The following is a 21,427-nucleotide window of genomic DNA, read 5'->3' on the forward strand; positions in this document are numbered from 1 at the left end:
GAAATATACATTTTTGTAATTGTTTCTAGCGAATAGATATTGAGGTCAAAAAACACGTCCATACTCATACTCTCTCTTCCTCTCCCTCTATATATCTCTCTTTCACATAGACAAGCACGATTTGTAGAAGCAGATAATAAAAAAGAAACTATTAGATAATAATTTAAGTAAAAATTTAATTGTAGGCTGTACTTAAGAATTTATATTTATACGAACAACGACCACGCTATGCTCCTAAAAAAATTAATATAATTACAATTCCGCTCCGATCACCGCGATACAAAAAAACTTAAATGATACAATTATACTCAGTAATTTTATTAATCCGACTATCAATTATCCGGACTTCCGCATTCATTTATCCGTAAAATATGCACATATTTTTTATTGTAAAATTTACTTTTATGAATTATTAATAGTATCAAAAAAAACTTCCTTTGTTGGAAAATAGAAAAGTAAATATATTCAAAATAAACATATTCATTAATTAACATCTATCAAAATCTCGATTATCCGTACCTCCATTCTCAAAAGCTTACCAGTAAGTAATTTGAAAATATATAATTAAAGATACTAAATAATCTGCTGAACCGAACGGTAGATAACGAGTTTTGACACTAGCACCGCACCTAATCATTCTTCTCGGACTCCGTTACTGAAGAAGAGACACTAATTACAATTGAATTGTTGCGAGTATCATTAAGGAGGGTAAAATATATTTACGGATTCTAACCAGGTACTTTCGGATTGGACAATAAATGTTCTACTACTGAGCTATCTTCACCAAACTTTCTCTCTCTCTCTCTCTCTAGAGGGCTATAGTCCCGAACGAAGTGGTCGGGCGATTATGTTCATTAGTTTATTTGTCAGTACATAGAGATATTACTGTTAATCCTAATGAAGTTTTAGATATTATGGCGAGAAATAAAAATCGACGATTAGCTTTATAATAATTCATAATTTTTATTGGAGTGTAAATGTGCGAGTGTGTAGTATAATGTGATTATGAAAAAAATTATATAATAACATTATGATTCTTATTTGCGTAGTAAATTATGTATTAAATCTAAGCATATGTTTCGCGTTTCTCAAGTGCAAGAAAGTATAAAAAACCGTTTCAATATAAAATAATTTTCATTATTATTATTATTATTTTACGATCATCATCAGCCCCCTACACAATATGTAATGTTAAATTACATAAACTTTAAAATACGTATAATATAAAAGATTAATACAATGTTGACTCTTGTGTTTATAAAAATAATCAGTTTTAAAATAAAAATGTTGCTGAAAGGTGCCGAATCCCAGACAGCCTTTGTATTTTGAATATGCTAAAATATTAATTTCATAATAAAAAAAATAAAAATAATTTAACGTTGATATGCTGTCGATTCAAATTTGTTAATAGATGCATTTTGACGCGTCAGTAGAGTATTTGTTTTAGTAAACGCGGAAGACATAACAATTTTTATTCACCCGCTGTCTATCTGTATGTAACGTATTGTTAGGAAACCGAATTCCCTTCCACACTTCGTTTACTACAACCTTTCAAGGTTAGACAGCTATGTATCTGCCAACGTCTGTTAGTAAGTCTGGCAACTCTGTACCTGCGGTTGCTAGGAAACCGAATCCTCCCTTCCTCGCTGCCACTACATACAAACGTTCAAGGTTACACAGTTAGAACGTAAATGCATCACTTATATTCATGTATTTTATAAAATTATAACTAACCAAAAATATAAAATTAAACCCTTTAACACTACAAACGTTTTCATCACCGATGTATTTATTTTTTTATATTGGTTGTGGCCATTATTTCGATTGAAATTATTGAAAAAAATACTTGTAAGTCAAAAATTGAATTCAAGACTTTTTTAATGTATGAAACCTAGCTAAACAACTGGAGATGGTGGTGTCTAACCATGAGACTCGAACCTAACACCTTCATATATCAGTACATTTTAAAAATCTTTTATTATGAATTTATATAAAGATGTCGATGTAAAAAATATTTATTTGTATAAGAAACCAGTAGAGATTGTGATTATAATGTTTATAGTCGTTGACCATGATTATGTACAATGAACCTGAAAATTGATCCCTTTATGTTACAGAAATTTTTTTTTTTTTTTTAAGTGACAAATTTCTGTCCAAAACGAGAATCAACTCAAATCTTCAATAAGCGGTTGCCGTAACATCTCGGCAACCGCTCGTCCGATTTTCACGATTCAAACGGCGTATGTATCGGCAGGTCGAGTGCTAAGTGTTTAACGCATCGCATACACTCTTGATCGACCGGATGTTGGTTATCCGGAAATTAAATCGTTTAGTCGTATGTTTTGATTGCACTCACCCACCGTAAAACGTACCGAACCGATCTTTCGATAAATATGCTCAAACCTGTGCGCTAGCGCAGCTGTAAATTATAAACTTATGAAGAGTAAAAAACAGAAAATAAAAAATATATAAAAGAAGTTTTTATCCAGTTTTAAATATCCAGGTGTATGCTTAGCTCTCTCTCTCTTTCCTGTTCAGCCTCCGGTAACTACCGTTTAGATAATACTTCAGAAGATGAATGAGGATGATATGTATGAGTGTAAATGAAGTGTAGTCTTGTACATTCTCAGTTCAACCGTTCCTGAGATGTGTGATTAATTGATACCCAACCGCCAAAGAACACCGGTATCCACGATCTAGTATTCAAATCCGTGTAAAAATAGCTGGCTTTACTAGGACTTGAACGCTGGAACTCTCGACTTCCAAATCAGCTGATTTGGGAAGACGCGTTCACCACTAGACCAACCCGGTGGGTCAGGAACGGTCGAACTGAGAATGTACAAGACTACACTTCATTTACACTCATACATATCATCCTCATTCATCCTCTGAAGAATTATCTAAACGGTAGTTACCGGAGGCTAAACAGGAGAAAGAAAGATTAAGTTCATCATAATTTATTTTATCGATAATATTATCGGTTGTTGTATTATCTTTTACAAAGTTTATAAGTGTCGTATGAAAAAAAGTATAGTAATGGTCAATGATGGCAGTCTTCACGGTCGCCCCGATCACGTCACTCTTCCAACGGAACCGCTATTAAAGAAAATATTGTCTATGCAGCTGGTCGACAGCATTACGTCATCGAGACTGTTTTGTAATCGTATAGATTTGTTTACACATGATTTAAATTCATATAATTGCACAATACTAAGAAATGAAATTCATTTATTAGCTTATTATTATCAATAATATTCAAATTCGTATCCCCCTATTAAAACTACGTTATCATCCGTCTTTATATTTTGTAGATAAGCATCTAAGCTAGTCAGGCAAGAACGTATGTTCTGGAAAGGCGATCGATAAACGGCAATCAGTTTACGGTTCCCGTTATTAATTCTAAAATTAATACCGACTGAATTCGCATTTTTTAACTCTTTTCTTTCTTTCTTTTTTCCTGTTTGTCCTCCGGGAATTACCGTTCAGGTATTCAGAAGATGATATGTACGAGTGTAAATGAAATGTAGTTTTGTACAGTCTCAGTTCAACCGTTCCTGAGATGTGCGGTTAATTAAAAACCCGACCGCCAAAGAACACCGGTATTCACGATCTCGTATTCAAATCCGTATGAAAATAAGTCACTTTACTAGGACTTGAACCTGGAACTCTCGGCTTCCAAATCAGCTGATTTGGGAAGACGCTTTCACTACTAGACCGACCCGATGTGTTGCATTTTCTAACTCTAGTTACACTATTTCGTGTTTAATATTTTTATCTACAAATAAACATATACCAGTCACTCTTTGCGAGTTTATTATTTTGAATAATAAATACGTTATAACCTAAACTGAAATTAAATTCAACGTCATCACCGATCCAAGTTCGGTCGATATAATAATCTGAAACTTAACTTTACTATTACTTAAGTAAAAAAAAATTTCATCAAAATTTTTTCTTATGTTCATATGAATTATATTTAGTTCTTTTTCTTATGCTTCTTATGTTCATATGAATTATATTTAGTTCATATTTAAGGTTAAAATCTAATCGAGGATTAAAATTTTTAAAAATAGTTTACTTCTATTGTATCATAGCAGTCATAAAGAATACACCGATTAGCAACGATCTAATTTTACCAGACATATTTTGGAACATAATCGTAATAATAACCCAAATAATTTTATTAATATTCTCAAATATACTGTAAGCCGTCGCACCCCTTAAGAAATCCCGAAAATTGTATTTTCGATATATATATGAAGGAACTATCGCATGAAAATAAACAAGAACAAAACAAAAGTAATGAAATGTAGTAGAAATAACAAAGATGGACCGCTGAATGTGAAAACAGGAGGAGAAAAGATTACGGAGGTAGAAGAATTTTGTTATTTGGGAAGTAGAATTACTAAAGATGGACGAAGCAGGAGCGATATAAAATGCCGAATAGCACAAGCGAAACGAGCCTTCAGTAAGAAATATAATTTGTTTACATCAAAAATTAATTTAAATGTCAGGAAAAGATTTTCGAAAGTATATGTTTGGAGCGTCGCTTTATATGGAAGTGAAACTCGGACGATCGGAGTATCTGAGAAGAAAAGATTAGAAGCTTTTGCAATGCGGTGCTATAGGAGAATGTTAAAAATCAGACGGGTGGATAAAGTGACAAATGAAGAGGTGTTGCGACAAATAGATGAAGAAAGAAGCGTTTGGAAAAATATAGTTAAAAGAAGAGACAGACTTATAGGCCACATACTAAGGCATCCTGGAATAGTCGCTTTAATATTGGAAGGACAGGTAGAAGGAAAAAATTGTGTAGGCAGGCCACGTTTGGAATATGTAAAACAAATTGTTGGGGTTGTAGGATGTAGAGGGTATACTGAAATGAAACGACTAGCATTAGATAGGGAATCTTGGAGAGCTGCATCAAAACAGTCAAATGACTGAAGACAAAAAAAATATGAAAGAGTATTTGCAAGCCCCAATCTAGTGATTAGGTTCTCAATTAATATAGTCGAAAACGGGGAAAATTTGCAAGGATTGATCAAATATTTCTTTTTTTTACTTTTCTTATAACTTTCAAGGCTGACTTTCAAAAAAAATGTAGAAACTTGTTTTTAAATCTTTAAATGAAATTTACATGCATCAAAAATCAAGTTGATATCTTCTTCATTTGTTACCAACAAATTAAAAAAAAAAAAAAAAATACTAAATTTCATTGTTACTTTGTTTTCACTCTTTTATATTCGGAATGTTAAAAAATCCATTTTATTGAAATGGAACAGCGCAAGAACATGTACTCAAATTTTCATCCATTTTTCAGTATTTTTGCTGGACGTTGATGAATCAGTCATTCAGGACATGTTCTTTTATACACACCGGGTGATATTTAAGCACGGGAACAGCTTTTTGCTGTTTATCTGAGAAGTATTTGGAAACGGGAAGAAATGGAGTTCCACATTTTTAAAAAATCAGCATTATTGTTGGTTTTAAAATTTTATCCGCTATGTTGAATCACTTTTTTTTTTTTAAATAGGAAGGTGGACGTATGACGGATGATTTCGATTTAAAATTTTACAAGAAAAACAGTGGTGAAACCCGTTTTTCTGTTAATTCCTTCGTTGTCGAGTTATAAGCAATCAAATTTTAAAACGAGTTAAAACGCGCTTTTCCATTTAATACAATAAATACAAAATACTATAATCTTATTGTTATTTTACATTCATAATGCATGCAATAACGAATTTTAAACAGTGCTATAATATATATAACAAAAAAAACCCAGATATTCAGTAGAAATTTCTGGGCTTGCAAATACCCTTCAGATAAATATCTAAAAACTGTTATCGGCATTTTTTAGGTCTAGGTCTAGGAATAGGTGAAAGATCTAAATGTTTACTATTTCGTATTATACATTCGGAACTTCACCGGTATATGTCGATAAACACAGATAAGCTGTGGCGGGGGTCGAAACGATAACTAGAAATTAAAATTAAAAAAAAAAAATTACCCGAAACCAATCTCTAAGGCTAATAGATTACGAGAAATCCTGCTAAAAAACCAAGTCCTAAAAAAAAAAATAATTACACTCACTTTGCTCGCTAACCTCGTTCGGTTAACGTTAAAAACAATTATTGCAATTAAAAATGGTCGGGTTGTATGTATATAATGCGCTGATTAAATCGCTTATAAATCTCACTTAACTGTGGAAATACCACAAAAAATAATAATTAGAATAATGGAATTCAAAAGCAGTTTCAACCTATCTCTTGATGTTTCCAGAAAACTGAATGTTTTACCCGTAAGAATCTATACGTATAAAAATTATTAAGAGTATTTTTCAATAGTTGTAAAAGTTATAAAATAATGCGTATAATACAAGAAGTACGGATGCAGAAGATTCACAAATCCCGGCTGTATTTAAAGAACAGTTTCAAAATCATTTATCTATTTAGGACCTAAAATTTATATCACGTTAGACGATAGTGTAAAGCGTATAACTGTTGAAAATGTCTTCATAAAGAGGTTAAGAAATGGATTACCAGTATTCAGGACAATACTGTTATGTTTTCTAAATTACATCGAATAAAATTAATATAGAACGAATAAAATTAAAATACGTTCAAATTTTCACGGTTTGTGCTCCTGTTGATGAATGAACCTCCACCTTACACGTAACGAGTAATAATATGAACTAGACTCGATGCGACAAACCTTAGATTAATTGTACTTAGATTAGGCTACATTTTTGTATTTCTGGCTGTAGAGACCTGCCGTAGGCACGCCCTTCGCAGCTAGACCCCCCCGGACGGGTTGCTCTGGCGGGCGGCGTCTCGGAATGGGATTATTAGGTGTCCAAAATCGATTACCTCTTGTGCGAAAATATTTTTTTTGAATGATGAAAACCGATATAACGAAAGTTAAATTAGAAATTTAACTCTAGAAAGATACTAACGAATCGGAATTTTCCTCTGATACAGTAACGACAAAAGTATTTGTTGTCAAATCCATTCTTAGATAGTCCTAATTTTTTTTTACCGTTAAGCGTGTTTAATTTAAGGAGGTTTTTAAAAAGTGTTTTTAATATATTTTTTATTTTCTACATTTTATCTTCATAAGTTTATACGTTACAGCTGCGCTAGAGCACATGTTTGAGCGTATTTAGCGAAAGATCGTATCGGTACGTTTTACCGACTGCAATCTGAACACAGGGTAAACTATTTAATTTCCGTATAACTAAGATACAGCGGAACAACAGTGTATCCGATACGTTTAACAGTTAGCGTTCAACCGGCTGACGATACGTACGCCGTTTGAATCGTGAAAATCGGACGAGCGGTTGCCGAAATACTACGGTGGAAACTCATCACACCCCCTCACCGATTTCCGAACGGCGCCCCGGGGGCGCTTGAAAATATTATCATCCGATGGGTACCGCTGGGAGCGGATAGATTTACTTCCTGGGGGGTTCGAAAAAATCTTTCAGAGCGCTAGGACCAACCGATTTCGAGATATTTACGATTTTCTTACCGAAATTCAGATGCGGTTAAAAGGTATTAAATATTCCCCAAATATAACGTATATTAATAAGGTATATCGATAAATAATAATATAACAAGTATACATCTAATCACCGGTAGACATGTACTAACGAATCAGGAGTTTCAACTAGTGAACAGTACATTCCCGTGCTAAGCTAAGGGGACACACACACACATACAAATGCCGTTTAGTAGGATAGAATTACCTGCGGCAATGGAGCTTTTGGCGCGAGTGGTAGCGTCTCGACCTTTCATCCGGAGGACTCGGGTTCGAATCCCGGTCAGACATGGTATTTTCACACGCTATATAAAAATTGTCATTCATCTCATCCTCTGAAGCGATACCTAAAGGTGTTCCCGGAGGATAAAAAAATGTAACTTTAGGTATTCCAGAGAATGGAACTCCGTGTATTTATTTGTAAAAGTATTATCGGAATAAATTTGTATTTTAAATGGAATATACAAATTATACATGTTATTCTCAAACACTGGAGGCGATTAATTTGACTCGCCGCATTCAGGGTACGCTGATAGCGACTGGACCTTTCCATTTATAAAATTCTGAAAATTTGATTAGATTGTTTATAAATGCGGTGAATTTGATTAATCGCCTCCAGTGTGGGAGAATAACATATTTAATTTGTAAATTTAACGTTGATTAGACGAGATTAGCAAACGTAGGTTACATATAGCGAAAATTTAAACTTCCTTTTTTACGAGCATTTCTTGTAATCTATTTACCGTAAGCGTTGGTATCGAGTGACGTTTTTTTTAATTTTTAGTTATCGTTTCGACCCTCTACCCCAGAACTTATCTGTGTTGTCATATATTCTGGAGAAGGTCTGAATAAGTAAATATTTTGATATTTCACAGATGTATTTGGTGCGAGCCGATATGTACCGGAGAAAATCCATATTTGTCAGATATCGAGCTTTCGTATAAATTTAGTTAAGAATAAGGTTAGATTTGCTTAAAGTAGAGTCGAACAGAAATCTTGAAATGCGAATTAATCGGATAAACTACGGAAAATTTCAACCGACTTACTCGTAAACCTAACATTAACCTTGTTCTAAACTAACTATACTCGATTAAATTTCATTTAAACCGAGCGTTTTACTCCGCAAATAATGTATATCGTACGTTTACCAAAACCCACATCGTAAACTAAACCTAAATTAATTTAACCTTAAGTGAATTTAATTTCATCGATACCGATTTATTCAGTCCCAAAATAAAGTTTATTTACACTTGTAATATTTCGAAATTTCGGTAAGGGTGCTGCGTAACTTGCAAGGGACGTAACTCGATGGAAGGCGTTTCCCACTAATAATTTTAATAGTAACGAATAACTTTCTTTTACATAAGTTATATTCCAAATTTCATCAAAATCAGTGGCGAGACCGTAACTTATATAATTACCAAATTTATTATTAAATGCGGACATAATATATACAGGAACCAGAGATAGTTAAATTTAAATTTTGCATCTTTTTCATAAATAGAGCGATTTTCCTATAAATAAATTTATTAGTGCACCTTTTTAATTAGAATAGTCGATTTATTATACGTCACACAATGTCTAACAGTACAAACGCAAAGAAGAGTTACTAAATTACCTTTAACTTTCCCGTCTCGATAGCGCTACAGCTCTAGAAAGTATTGAAATCGGTCCGATTTCGGCATATGCGGTTTTCACCGGATCTTGACGTTTTGACGCCTAAGGAACCAAAAAAACCGAATGGAAATTGTCCTGTTGTTAATGTTCGTATAAACATGTGTTCGGTGTTTGCATATAAATCACCTTATATCTCCAGAACTATTGGACCGATTTAGACCAAACTTGGTCTGATTACTTCTTCGTATGAGGCGCATGCCATTAAATTTTCAACTTAAAAGTTCAAAGAGATGAGGCTGTGAAGCAAAGTCACCCTCAGTCTCGAGATTTCGCCTAATTAAGGTCATATTTTACTTAGGCGCATTTGTTAATAATTAAAAAATAACAATATTTGCAAAAAAACTTTTTTTAAAATCGCATGCCCACCACAAAAATTGCTCTAATTTACTCCTATGTTGTGACGTCACAGGTGAGCGGTAGAATTAAATAAATGAATAATATTTAAAGTGTAAAAAGTAACTCGGTCTAACGGGGAAATTTGTTTCTATGTAAGTTTGTTTCTATGTAATATAACATTAGTTATATTATATATCATTTGGTAATTCTGAGCAATTATTCCCCCGACCTCAATTTTTCCCAGATTGCAATACGTTATATTGGAGGTCAACACGAAGACGAAAGAAGACACACGATTTGCCCGAACGTTCGTAGATAACGTGAATGAGCAGTTGAAGATAACAAAAAGGGCAATATCCGTGTTCGGTTATGAGATAAACAAATAAATATATATATATATAATAAATAAATTTAAAAGCATAACCAAACTTAACCTTCGCTAGTCAAAGTTAGCGAGCGAAGCGAGCGTAGGTTAAGTACGGTTAAATTATATTCATAGTTATATTGGTAATGTTCTGGAAATTTTTTTCATTTTTATTTTATTATTTAATTATGGTAAATCATTTATTTACGTACGTCTACGTTGTATAGAAAAACCGATTTTTTTTTTAAGTCGGTTCAGTACCTCCAAAGTGTGATAAGAAAAAAATAATTTTTATTTTTTATAATTCACAACCGGTAGACTGAAAAATATATCATAACTAGTGTGTTAAGATCGGCTTGACTTATGACAAAAAAAGTCAAAATCCATTCGTTCAACAATCAGTTAAAAGAATAAATTAAATACATACAGATACATAGATGTGCGCGCGCGCGCAAACTCGCACAAAAATGCAAATAAAATCAACAATAATCAAACAAAAATCAACAATAATTTGATGATTATAAAGGATTAATATAAAAGCAATAAAGGATTAGGACGCGCGCCCGCGCGCCCACACACACACACACACACGCCCACACACAAACACACACTACAAGCAGGGTTGAAACAAGTTATTCAATACTATTTTTTAAAATATAATAAAAATGGTAATACACTACATTCTATATTAAGTATATTTACATTATTAAGTCTATATTAAAAAGCACATACCATGATGTTAAAATAAAGACGTTAATTTTGTTTAAATAAAACAACACACATTGATGAAACGTAAATTTTAATTTCGTTTATCGCCCGTAACGCTAAGCGACTGGATCGAGTGAGTTAGGCTGTATACATGTTCGTCCATCTCCGCGTACAATCGGTGATCTTCGGTGTATCACGTCTTCTTAACTCGTACAATATAGATTAATGTTACGGTTGTTGTTTACAGTTTTTTTATTATCAATTACGTAACACGTACGCGCACCCTCACATATACATTAAAAATCTATTTAAAACAACTAAAATAATAAAATAAATGTTAAAATAAACAGTTAAACATAATTAAAAATTTAATTTTATACATAAATATTTTTATTTATTATCAAAAGTTAATAAACTAAATAAAGGTTTATTTAAAAAAGAAAATAGATTAATATTAAAAAAATTTAATTATAAAACCGTTTAGAAATCGAACTCAGATTTTAAAAATATACTGATTTAATAAATTATATTAAATTTATCACTCTTCCGATCACCGTGGCGGTGTGGTAGCGTCGCGGCGTTTCATCTGGAGGTCCCGGATTCGAATATCAGTGAGGTGTAACATTTTGCTTATGCTAAAAATTTCCATTTTTACATTCCTTTGTAAACTTGTACGGTGAATCATTCATCAGTTGTAGAAAAAAGAATCGATTCAATCGAATCTCATTGAATTTCAATTAAAATTTTATCTTCCCGGTAATGTATTATCTATTAGATATACAATTATTTATTATATATACACAGTGTATCACGAATTTCTTCCGGGACTTTCACAACCTACTCGCGAAGATAATGGAGAAAATTCATAATAAAAATTTGTCCTAAAATGCTTCGTTTGCGAGTTACGTCGGATTTCAGCTATCCCGGTGAAATAATGTCACTGAAATTTTTAAAACATTAAAATTAAGGGACAAAATTAGTGAATCGTTTTGTTTTTGACCGGAAAAATCGAAAAAAAATATATCCTAGAACCGTATCTGCAGTAGTAGTAGAAATCTAGTGTGAAATTAATAAATCGGGGTAAAAACCCTGTTTTTAATGTTAGACGTACAATAACTTTGTTAAATAACTTTTAAACAAAACTTGTAGAGGATTTAATTCTAAACAAAACGGTATAGAGTAAGTTGAATCAAACAAAGAAAACTTTTTCACGTCTCTTTCATTAGCCGTAAATCGCAAACGAAGTATTTTAGGACGAATGTTTAAATGAAATTTAAACGAGTAGATTATTTTCACGAGTAGAAAAGGTTATGAAAGGGCCCGGGAAAACTTTGTGATACAATCTGTGTAAATATATAATAATTTTTATGAGGCTGTTATTCTTTCACGCAAAATCTACACGGCCGATCGAGGTGAAATTTTGTACTAACATAGGTTTTATAACCGAAAAGAATTTACGACTATTACCGTAACGAAATATTCCATCGTTTCATGACGGTAATCGTTTAAATTGCTTGCGGTAACAACCGGATTATGTTCCTTTCCTATATTTAAATTTACTACGGTCAAACCGTTGATCGATCGAATTCTGACACCATTTACAGTTTTTGAAATTAAATTTTCTACAAAAAAGGTCTCTCTCTATCTTTTGCGATACTATTTGGATTATCGGTAAATATACCTTTGAATGTTCGGCGTACATTCCTTTAGACTTGCCCTTTAGATTCAAACACCTTCAGTTTTCAAATAAAGTCGCTTGCTTTATGCTCATGTAGAAACAACGTATATATACATATTCCAGAGAGAAGAACTGTAATTCTGTATGCAATTTCAGGGTTTAGATTAAAGAAAATTGGTCATTTTCTTGTGGTGTTTGTCGGATAACGCTATGAATCGTGCAAAGTACATTTTTACCCGTACGAAAGAGCGTAGAAATAACGCTCAATTACAGTTATTTTTAATAGTTTTCTTATGTTCGAAATCCTGTTTAGATGAAATTTAGTAACTGAAATCTGATAAACTTCCCGTTATCCAATCAAGCTGAAATTTCACGTGTATGCAAAACACGTGTTTTGCATTTCACGTGTGTCATCTAAACAGGATTTCGAACATAAGAAAACTATTAAAAAAATCATACACGTTTGGCACGAATGATAATATAATATACCGTATTTAATATCGTTCTAAAACAAATATGTCGAACATTTGTAAAAACATATTTATTTGTTTACTTGCGGGTAACAAATCATATGTTTCGGTAACTAAGGGTGTGTTGTGGCAGCGAAACGATTTTGTTACGATTACAAAATGGATTTGTTACTAATAACTATAGTTACTGATTTTTTACTGTAAGTTATCTGATTTTGTTACTACGACAAACCGATTTGGTGTCGTAAGTAAATGAATTCTGTTACTATCACAAAATCATTTTTCTTCGTGTAGTGTAGATTCTCATCGGAACAAAAAGATGAAACTAGAGTACAAAACAAAATAAAAGCTGCAACACACCGTAAAATACGGTTGGAGAAATAGCATGAAAAGCGAGCGAATGAAAGCGAAAAGGCAAAACGGGCGAGATTTGACGAGTTGATTTTTAGCGGGCGAAAGTTGAGTTTTTATTTTATTTATTACGCGCCCGCTACTAGAGTAAGAAAGAATGAGAAAAAATTATAACCCGATGTGAACGAATCGATAGCATTTGAACGAACAAGCGAAGGCGGGAGACCAAAAAGTAAAAATAAATAAATTTAAAAAAATTTCTCTAAAAAGTAGGAAATAATTTTTCAGTAACTGTAATATAATCAAAGTAATTTTCAATATTTGTAAAAAGAAATCCACTGCGGCTCATAAAATTTTACTGAAGAATTGGAATAGGTGTTCTGCGAGGATTAATAAAGGTAAAAATGCGAACGAACGTAAATTAAAATGATAAAACTAAGTAATATTTTGTGAGCGCAAAATTTTTACTAATGTTGAAAATTTTTACAAATTACAAATATTTTCTAGTTTTTAGAGCAATTTCGTTTTAAAAGAAACCCATTGTTTAACAATTTAAAAAATTTTTTGTACGTAAATATATCAAAAATAAGATACAAACCCTTTTGGGGCATAACTATCAATATTCCTGCAGAAGTAATTTTTAAAATGTTATCAATATCCTTTTATGTAAAATTTTACATACACGCGCGCGCACACACACACACGCATGTTAGGATTCAGTATGTAGCATATGTAAGCATTATTAGTGGTATGTATTCCTGGTTGAAGTCTTTGTTACGTATGTTATTTTATTCAGTTTTAATTAAAAAATCACTGTTAGCATTTACACTTAACATCGGCTAATATAATATAATTCTGGAAGAATATTTATATTGAAATAATTTTTTTATACGTATAATAAAATAAAAAGTTTGTTTTTAAAAAAAATATTTATCGTTAAGAAATAACTGTGTGTATGTGTGTGTCTCTATCTCTCTGCGCGCGCGCGTGTGTTACATGATAATTAGATGTACAGTTAAACCCACCTAGGTCTAGTGGTCCATATTTTTACATGGATCTGAATACTAGATCGTGGATACCGGTGTTCTTTGGTGGTTGGGTTTCAATTAACCACACATCACAGGAACGGTCGAACTGAGAATGTACAAGACTACACTTCATTTACACTCATACATATCATCCTCATTCATCCTCTGAAGAATTATCTAAACGGTAGTTACCGGAGGCTAAACAGGAAAAAGAAAAAGATGTACAGTTAAACCTGCAAAATATTCGACATAATATTGATATTTTTATTTGATGATATATTTTAACAGTTTGTTAGTTATAAAGTTTAAGTTTGTGCAAATATCTTTTTAATAACATTTTTCATTATCCATCATAATCACTTTCTCCGTTACTTTTACTATAGTTTTATCAGTGCTTACTTGATGAGTATTTAAAATCATAATCCATACATAGTTATACCTAAAACAATATTACCCTAAAATATGTAATTGGTTTTTATACTGCAAGATAAAAATTATTAAAAAAAAACAGACTACTCCTGATTGTACACATCTACCTAGAATAACAAAAAATAGTCGAGCGAGTTTTTCTTTATTTTAACGGCATTTTTTTCAGATTCATTAATATAAAAAAATTAGGGTTCAAATACAGAGATAGAAGAACAATTGCTAACATGTACAAGAACCAAACAGCAACAGTAATAATTGAAGAACATAAGAAAGAAGCCGTAATAAGAAAGGGAGTCCGACAAGGGTGTTCCCTATCTCCGTTACTTTTCAATCTTTACATGGAACTAGCAGTTAATGATGTTAAAGAACAATTTAGATTCGGAGTAACAGTACAAGGTGAAAAGATAAAGATTCTACGATTTGCCGAAGATATAGTTATTCTAGCCGAGAGTAAAAAGGATTTAGAAGAAACAATGAACGGCATAGATGAAGTCCTACGCAAGAACTATCGCGTGAAAATAAACAAGAACAAAACAAAAGTAATGAAATGTAGTAGAAATAACAAAGATGGACCGCTGAATGTGAAAATAGGAGGAGAAAAGATTATGGAGGTAGAAGAATTTTGTTATTTGGGAAGTAGAATTACTAAAGATGGACGAAGCAGGAGCGATATAAAATGCCGAATAGCACAAGCTAAACGAGCCTTCAGTAAGAAATATAATTTGTTTACATCAAAAATTAATTTAAATGTCAGGAAAAGATTTTTTAAAGTATATGTTTGGAGTGTCGCTTTAAATGGAAGTGAAACTTGGACGATCGGAGTATCCGAGAAGAAAAGATTAGAAGCTTTTGAAATACGGTGCTATAGGAGAATGTTAAAAATCAGACGGGTGGATAAAGTGACAAATGAAGAGGTATTGCGGCAAATAGATGAAGAAAGAAGCATTTCGAAAAATATAGTTAAAAGAAGAGACAGACTTATAGGCCACATACTAAGGCATCCTGGAATAGTCGCTTTAATACTGGAAGGACAGGTAGAAGGGAAAAATTGTGTAGGCAGGCCACGTTTGGAATATGTAAAACAAATTGTTGGGATGTAGGATGTAGAGGGTATACTGAAATGAAACGACTAGCACTAGATAGGGAATCTTGGAGAGCTGCATCAAACCAGTCAAATGACTGAAGACAAAAAAAAAATTAGTATAGTCAGCGATATGAAATTTAATATTACTTTTATGCGTTATCTTGTACTCGGGAGTTACCACCTCATATAGCCTACACAGGCACCCGACTACATCAAATATAGAAATAATATTAAATTTCACATCGCTAACTTACTGTATCATGAAAATGTGCTTGTAAGAAAAGAAAGAAAAACAAATATTTTTTGTCGTTTTTCATAATTATTCTAGGTAGATTTGTATACAATTAGAGTAGTCAGAATTATTTTATTTAGGACTTTTTTGTTGTTTACATAACTTTACCTGGCGTACATATTTTTGTTTTTATCTCGAGAATGAAAAATATTTCTTTTTTTATCGTTTTATGTTCAATTAATGAAATATTTTGCTTTTACAAGGGGAAGGTACATCGGTTCGAATCCGACTTCATTTCCTTTTTTAAAAAAAATGGAAAGTACATAAAATTTTATTTCATTAATAACTACTGATTTTTTTTTCATATTTTTTATTATTATTGAATTATTTATTATAAACCTTTTTTACAATCAAGAGGTTAATAATTATTAATACATCAATATAATTTAAAAAGAAGTTGAAAAAAAAAAAGATTTCACCGGTGCTAAGGAGGGAATAAAAAAAATTCCCACCTTAAAGTTAAGAAAACTTCAAATTTACTCGATACGACAATGTGAAAAAAGTTTCACAAGTTTAGCTTACGACAAGCCCCGTCTTACAATTCCAGCAACACTCCGGTCATCCCTTGCCGTACGGGTTGGTTATATCAAAAATTGTGTCTGACAAAGTTTTACGTAATGTTTAGACAATTAAAGAACACTTTAAAGCGATGCAATACTGTGCCTATCCTTAATCACACCTCCCTTAATGGAGGTGTGATTTGTTTTTTGTCTTCAAAACTTCATTTTTTCTACCCCCTGAGCCAACGGTTGGTGATATCAAAAAACTTTACTTACAAAAGTTTTAGGCTCTTATCCAAAGAATCGTAGAAACATAAACGAATTCGATATTTTACTTAATAAAAAGGTTATAGCAATATTTTGTTTTTTTTTTTCGAAAAAGCCCTCCATTTCCATCCCCATCGTCCGATTTTGGCCGTTAACAAACTCGTACGAGATTTTGGGTCGCATCTTTTTTTCAGGGAACAGTTTGAAAGTGATTTGCGGAAAATTACGGCAGTTATCGTGTCCACGAGAAAATGAAATATATATAAGCTTTTGAGCTGACGGTGGTTTTGGAGTCTGGAGGATGTGAAACGCGAAGATATATCGAAATTTTCCCGAAGTCGAATCACGGTATCTATTACAATAGGTAGCTTTCTAATGAAATGTACCTAATAGCTTACCTACCTCCCGACACATTACGAATATACTAGTTGGAATTCAGAATAAAATTAACCTGTTTATCTTATTTATTCAACTAGTTTAGAGGAACTTATATCAAGACTTGAACATGTTTTTGATAGATTTAGATCCGCTAATATTATACCCCGCATTTAAAAATACATATGTAAAATTATATAAATGTGAAATTCGTTTAAAAACAAATCGTGAAAGAATTCCTTTAAATTCAGAAATGAATTTGACTCCAACACCTAAACCACTGAAAATACTTCATATCGATAGGCGTTTTTTTTTTTTGAAAAACAAAAGATTTTGTCAATTTAGATAGTTTTTTAGGTATACACAAGTATAATGGATTGAAAGATCACAATTAACAGAAGCAGCTGATAAATTATTAAATTAATCTACCCGTCATAAAATACCTGAAAAAATTTATTTCTAATAATGATACCGAATTCAATAATTCAAAAATGAATGCGGATATATAAAATTAAAATATATTTTACAAGCACAACATCCATCGTCAACGTGAAAGATTTCAGTCTACGGTAACTGAACATATCAGAATCTTTAATAACCGACAAGAAATTAAAAACGATAGTATTAAAAATGAAATAAAATATGCAGTTATTGCGTACAAGAGTAGTATTTATTCTGTTACCAAATTAAAACGGTTTGAAAATTTTACGGACATAACCCAACTTCATTGTTAGAAGCAGATATACAGCGGCAGATAATAAACGATTACGTCAAAAATCATAAAGTAAATATGATGAAGTAAAGAGAAAAATAAATATGATAAAGGAAAAGTCAGTTCGGTGAAAAACAGCACGACATATACAAAAAGTAAAATACATTTAACGACCTCGAAAGGTTAAACAGATACAACAGAAAAATCCTCCGATACAGAAACTAATCTGTATTTAAAATATCTTGCAGGTCCTAACTATTAATTCGGAAACGGTCCCGATAGAATTAGATTTAGCCAAATTAGAGGCTTTTTACCGGTACATTTATTCATTATGATAAAGTAGTAAATCTATTTATAAAATTTGAATAATATTTAAGAATATTTATTAAATTGTTTTAATTATACCTTTTAATTATAAATTGTATAATGTAAGTAAAAACAGTCATAAGTCTAGAGATGGAAGTAATTATTTAAAATTTATTACTCGTTCGAAAATGAATAAGTTAAAAATAGTCTTGGTAAGTAATAAAGTAAGAAATAAAAGACGAATTGATAATGGTCTCGGTTCGATTGTTCTTTACTACCAATTTACATGCTTATGATGGAGAAAAATATAAAAAATTGTTAGAAGAAATAAAACAAACAAAATGTTATTGTAAATCAGATTAATGACCGGTAGTCTCTTAGTACAGATATTACGAGTTTCATAAAACAGTTAGTATAATTGAAGATAATTTTATGGAATTACGTAATATGTAAATCATTCTGTTGAATTAGAAAAATTAAGAAATTTCGTGTATCTATATGTAACAGAATTAATTAGTAAAATAAAGTTTTTTTTTTCAAAAATATTATTCGTTAAAAGAAATAACTTATATAAATAAAAAATATAGATCGTCTTGTAAATTAATAAAATTAAAATTAGATTTTCAAACTTACCTTATTTTACATCCAATATCCAAAATATAAAATGTTGAAAAATGTAAATGAATTATACACCTTTATCCACTGTTACAAAATGTATTTGAGTTTATTTAAATATTTCTCCCGATTATGAATTCATGTCTGCTACTTTCAAAATGCTATAATTACTGTGAATGTTTATTTTCTAATAATAATTTTTAATGAACACTGCGATACAGAATTTATAAATATTTAATTATTTAATTTTTAAGAACGTGCCTTTGATAAAGATGCTTTGGTTAAAGATGTAGTCCAAATACTGAAAACTTTAACCTAGATCAGTAACTAAAGAAATTTTAATATAACAGTTTTAAAATGAACCCACCGTGTTGGTCTAGAGGTGAACTTGTCTTCGCAGATCAGCTGATTTCGAAATCGAGAGTTTTAAGGTTCACGGATTTGAACAGTAAGATACATAACTGTGTTCTTTGGCGAGTTGGGTTTCAATTAATCAACACACCTCAGGAACGGTCGAGCTGTGACACTGTCTGTACAAGACTACACTCATTCATCCTCTGAAGTAATAATACATTATGTGGTTCCGGAGGCTAAACAGAAATAAAATTAAATGATTATTTTTTTATATAAAAAACGTTAAAATTAGGTTGTGTTTCAATCGCTACTGAGATACATATTATTCGATAAAACTGCATACTACTCCTTCCTGTAATAATCCGACTGGATTTGGATTCACCTTTGATAAACATGTACATATTGCCAGTTAAAAAGTAAAAATCTCCTTTTTGCAAGGAGAGGTTTGCACACTCGGTCCTGAGTTCCATTCCAGGTTTGACTTCATGATTATTTTATACATATAAAATTTAGTTACTTTAATCTCGTTTACTTTATCTAGTGAAAGGTTACGCTGTTATCTTAAAATTTAAAAATAAAAATAAATATAAAATAAAATGATCGCAGTAGGATTAGAATCGCTGAAAAGAAAACATTACAATATAGAAATATAATAAATTACAAAATACCTAAATTTGAAGCAAAAAAATGAATTATTTTCGTAAAATAACTGACGTAATATTTAAATTGACAGGTATATTACCTCCGATAAACGATCTATGAATGTTCGGATAATCGAAATTTCAGATATTAATTTTAAAAAACAGTTACTTCAATTTAGATATTTTAATGTTATTTCAGCTGCAGAAAGAGAAACAAAGAGATTTGTTTAATGTTAACTTAAGAATACTGAAAACAACACGAACGTTCGGATAAATGAACGAGAGAAGTCGGTAAACCGAGAATCTTATAATTAAAATACCTATAATAATTCGATTTTAAATAACAAGATTAATCCACAAAATAAACCGGCTTTCCTCTTTTTATTGTACTGGTACTTAAAATAAGTTATTTTACTTTGTAATCTTAAAAGCAAATTTTTACTAGCGGACCGGCATTAATTTGTACGAATTAAATAAATTATTGTATTATATTTGACAACTTATATTATGAAAATAATAATATTAATTCGCTATTACTTTTCTTTCTTTCTTCTTATGACCTCCGGAATGTTTACTACAGTTTAAACCTCATCACTATCACTACTATATAAATAAAAATAAAAAAACCTGTAAATAAATAACCTAAAAAAAACTTTTTTTACTAGATTTAATGTAGTTGTATATATCGAGAGATATCGCCTATATCGAATGTTTATGTCTAAATCGATCGGTTTACAAACCAATTTGGTAATTTGTAAAAAAAAAATTAAAATATTTAGTTCATTTAATTTTCACCATTCCCGTTTATTCTGTCACCACATTATTTAGTACCGTGCTATTTTTCTTAGTACAAAATACTAATATTTAAATTACTTACCGAGTTTGTGTAGAAGAATCCTTTTCTATTTTGTTTTTGTATTTATACAAAATATTCGTATAACGCAAGATAAATTAACTACAAATAATGCATTTTTCATCGACGTAACACGATGTTTTGTTGCATGTAGTAAATCAGATCTGACTGTTCGGTACAGAAAGAGACAAATAACGTATGAGAAAGACAGCGAACGAGACGGGTACAGCAGCTAGCCGGTAAATAACGCACACAGCAAACGCAATATAGACTACTTCACTTGTGTCTTAATACATCTCTCGTAAGCACACTACATGAAGTTACCCCGCTCTTTTCTTTATCGTTTATTTTGATTTAATGTCGTTTTTTGTTACTGTTAGTTCTATATTAACGTAAAATTATTTGGTTTAAATTTTCGAATAAACATTTCATTATGTCCCATAGTTTTAAAATATTTACAATAATAATATATTTAAAATGGTATTTTTTATTTAATAAATAAGTTTTACAACAAAAAGAGAAATTTCTAACCGACAGTCGGGATCGGTTCGTTTTAATCGATCAGAATCGCACCATCTGAAATAAATAATTTTTAACTAAATTGATTTCCGAGGTGTTAACGAATATTGAATACGATATTTAACATTTTATTTTTGAATCGGAAAATTTTGAAGTTTCGGAACCGTCTAAACTTTTTTTAGCTCTTACCGTTCAATCGTGAACGGTAGTTTACATAGTTTAATGCCCACAGGAACTCTTTATAACAGTATTTGTAAAACAACAAAATTTGATGTATTCAAATATCAACCGATGAACCGAGTAAATTTATTGATTTATTCAGTAATAAAAAG

General features: G+C 31.3%; 1 protein-coding gene across 3 annotated transcripts in view; it reads right to left on the reverse strand.

Moving 5' to 3' along the window:
- LOC142332823 (growth hormone-regulated TBC protein 1-like) overlaps positions 1-20,824 on the reverse strand; it is a 97,307-nt gene extending 76,483 nt beyond the window's left edge. Inside the window, exons 1-2 of one of the 3 annotated variants that reach the window (XM_075379443.1) lie at positions 20,601-20,824; positions 19,096-19,318 (exon numbers count right to left, since the gene is read on the reverse strand). The gene's annotated coding sequence lies outside the window, so the exon portion shown is untranslated. Of the gene's footprint in view, positions 1-10,645; positions 10,803-18,746; positions 19,057-19,095; positions 19,319-20,600 lie in introns of those variants that run through there. The other 2 variants (XM_075379444.1, XM_075379442.1) reach the window with 2 other exon arrangements.
- Between the last annotated feature and the right edge of the window lie 603 nt (positions 20,825-21,427).

Source organism: Lycorma delicatula, chromosome 12 (genome assembly GCF_047948215.1).
Source record: "Lycorma delicatula isolate Av1 chromosome 12, ASM4794821v1, whole genome shotgun sequence".
In the NCBI taxonomy this organism is placed as follows: Eukaryota; Metazoa; Arthropoda; class Insecta; order Hemiptera; family Fulgoridae; genus Lycorma; species Lycorma delicatula.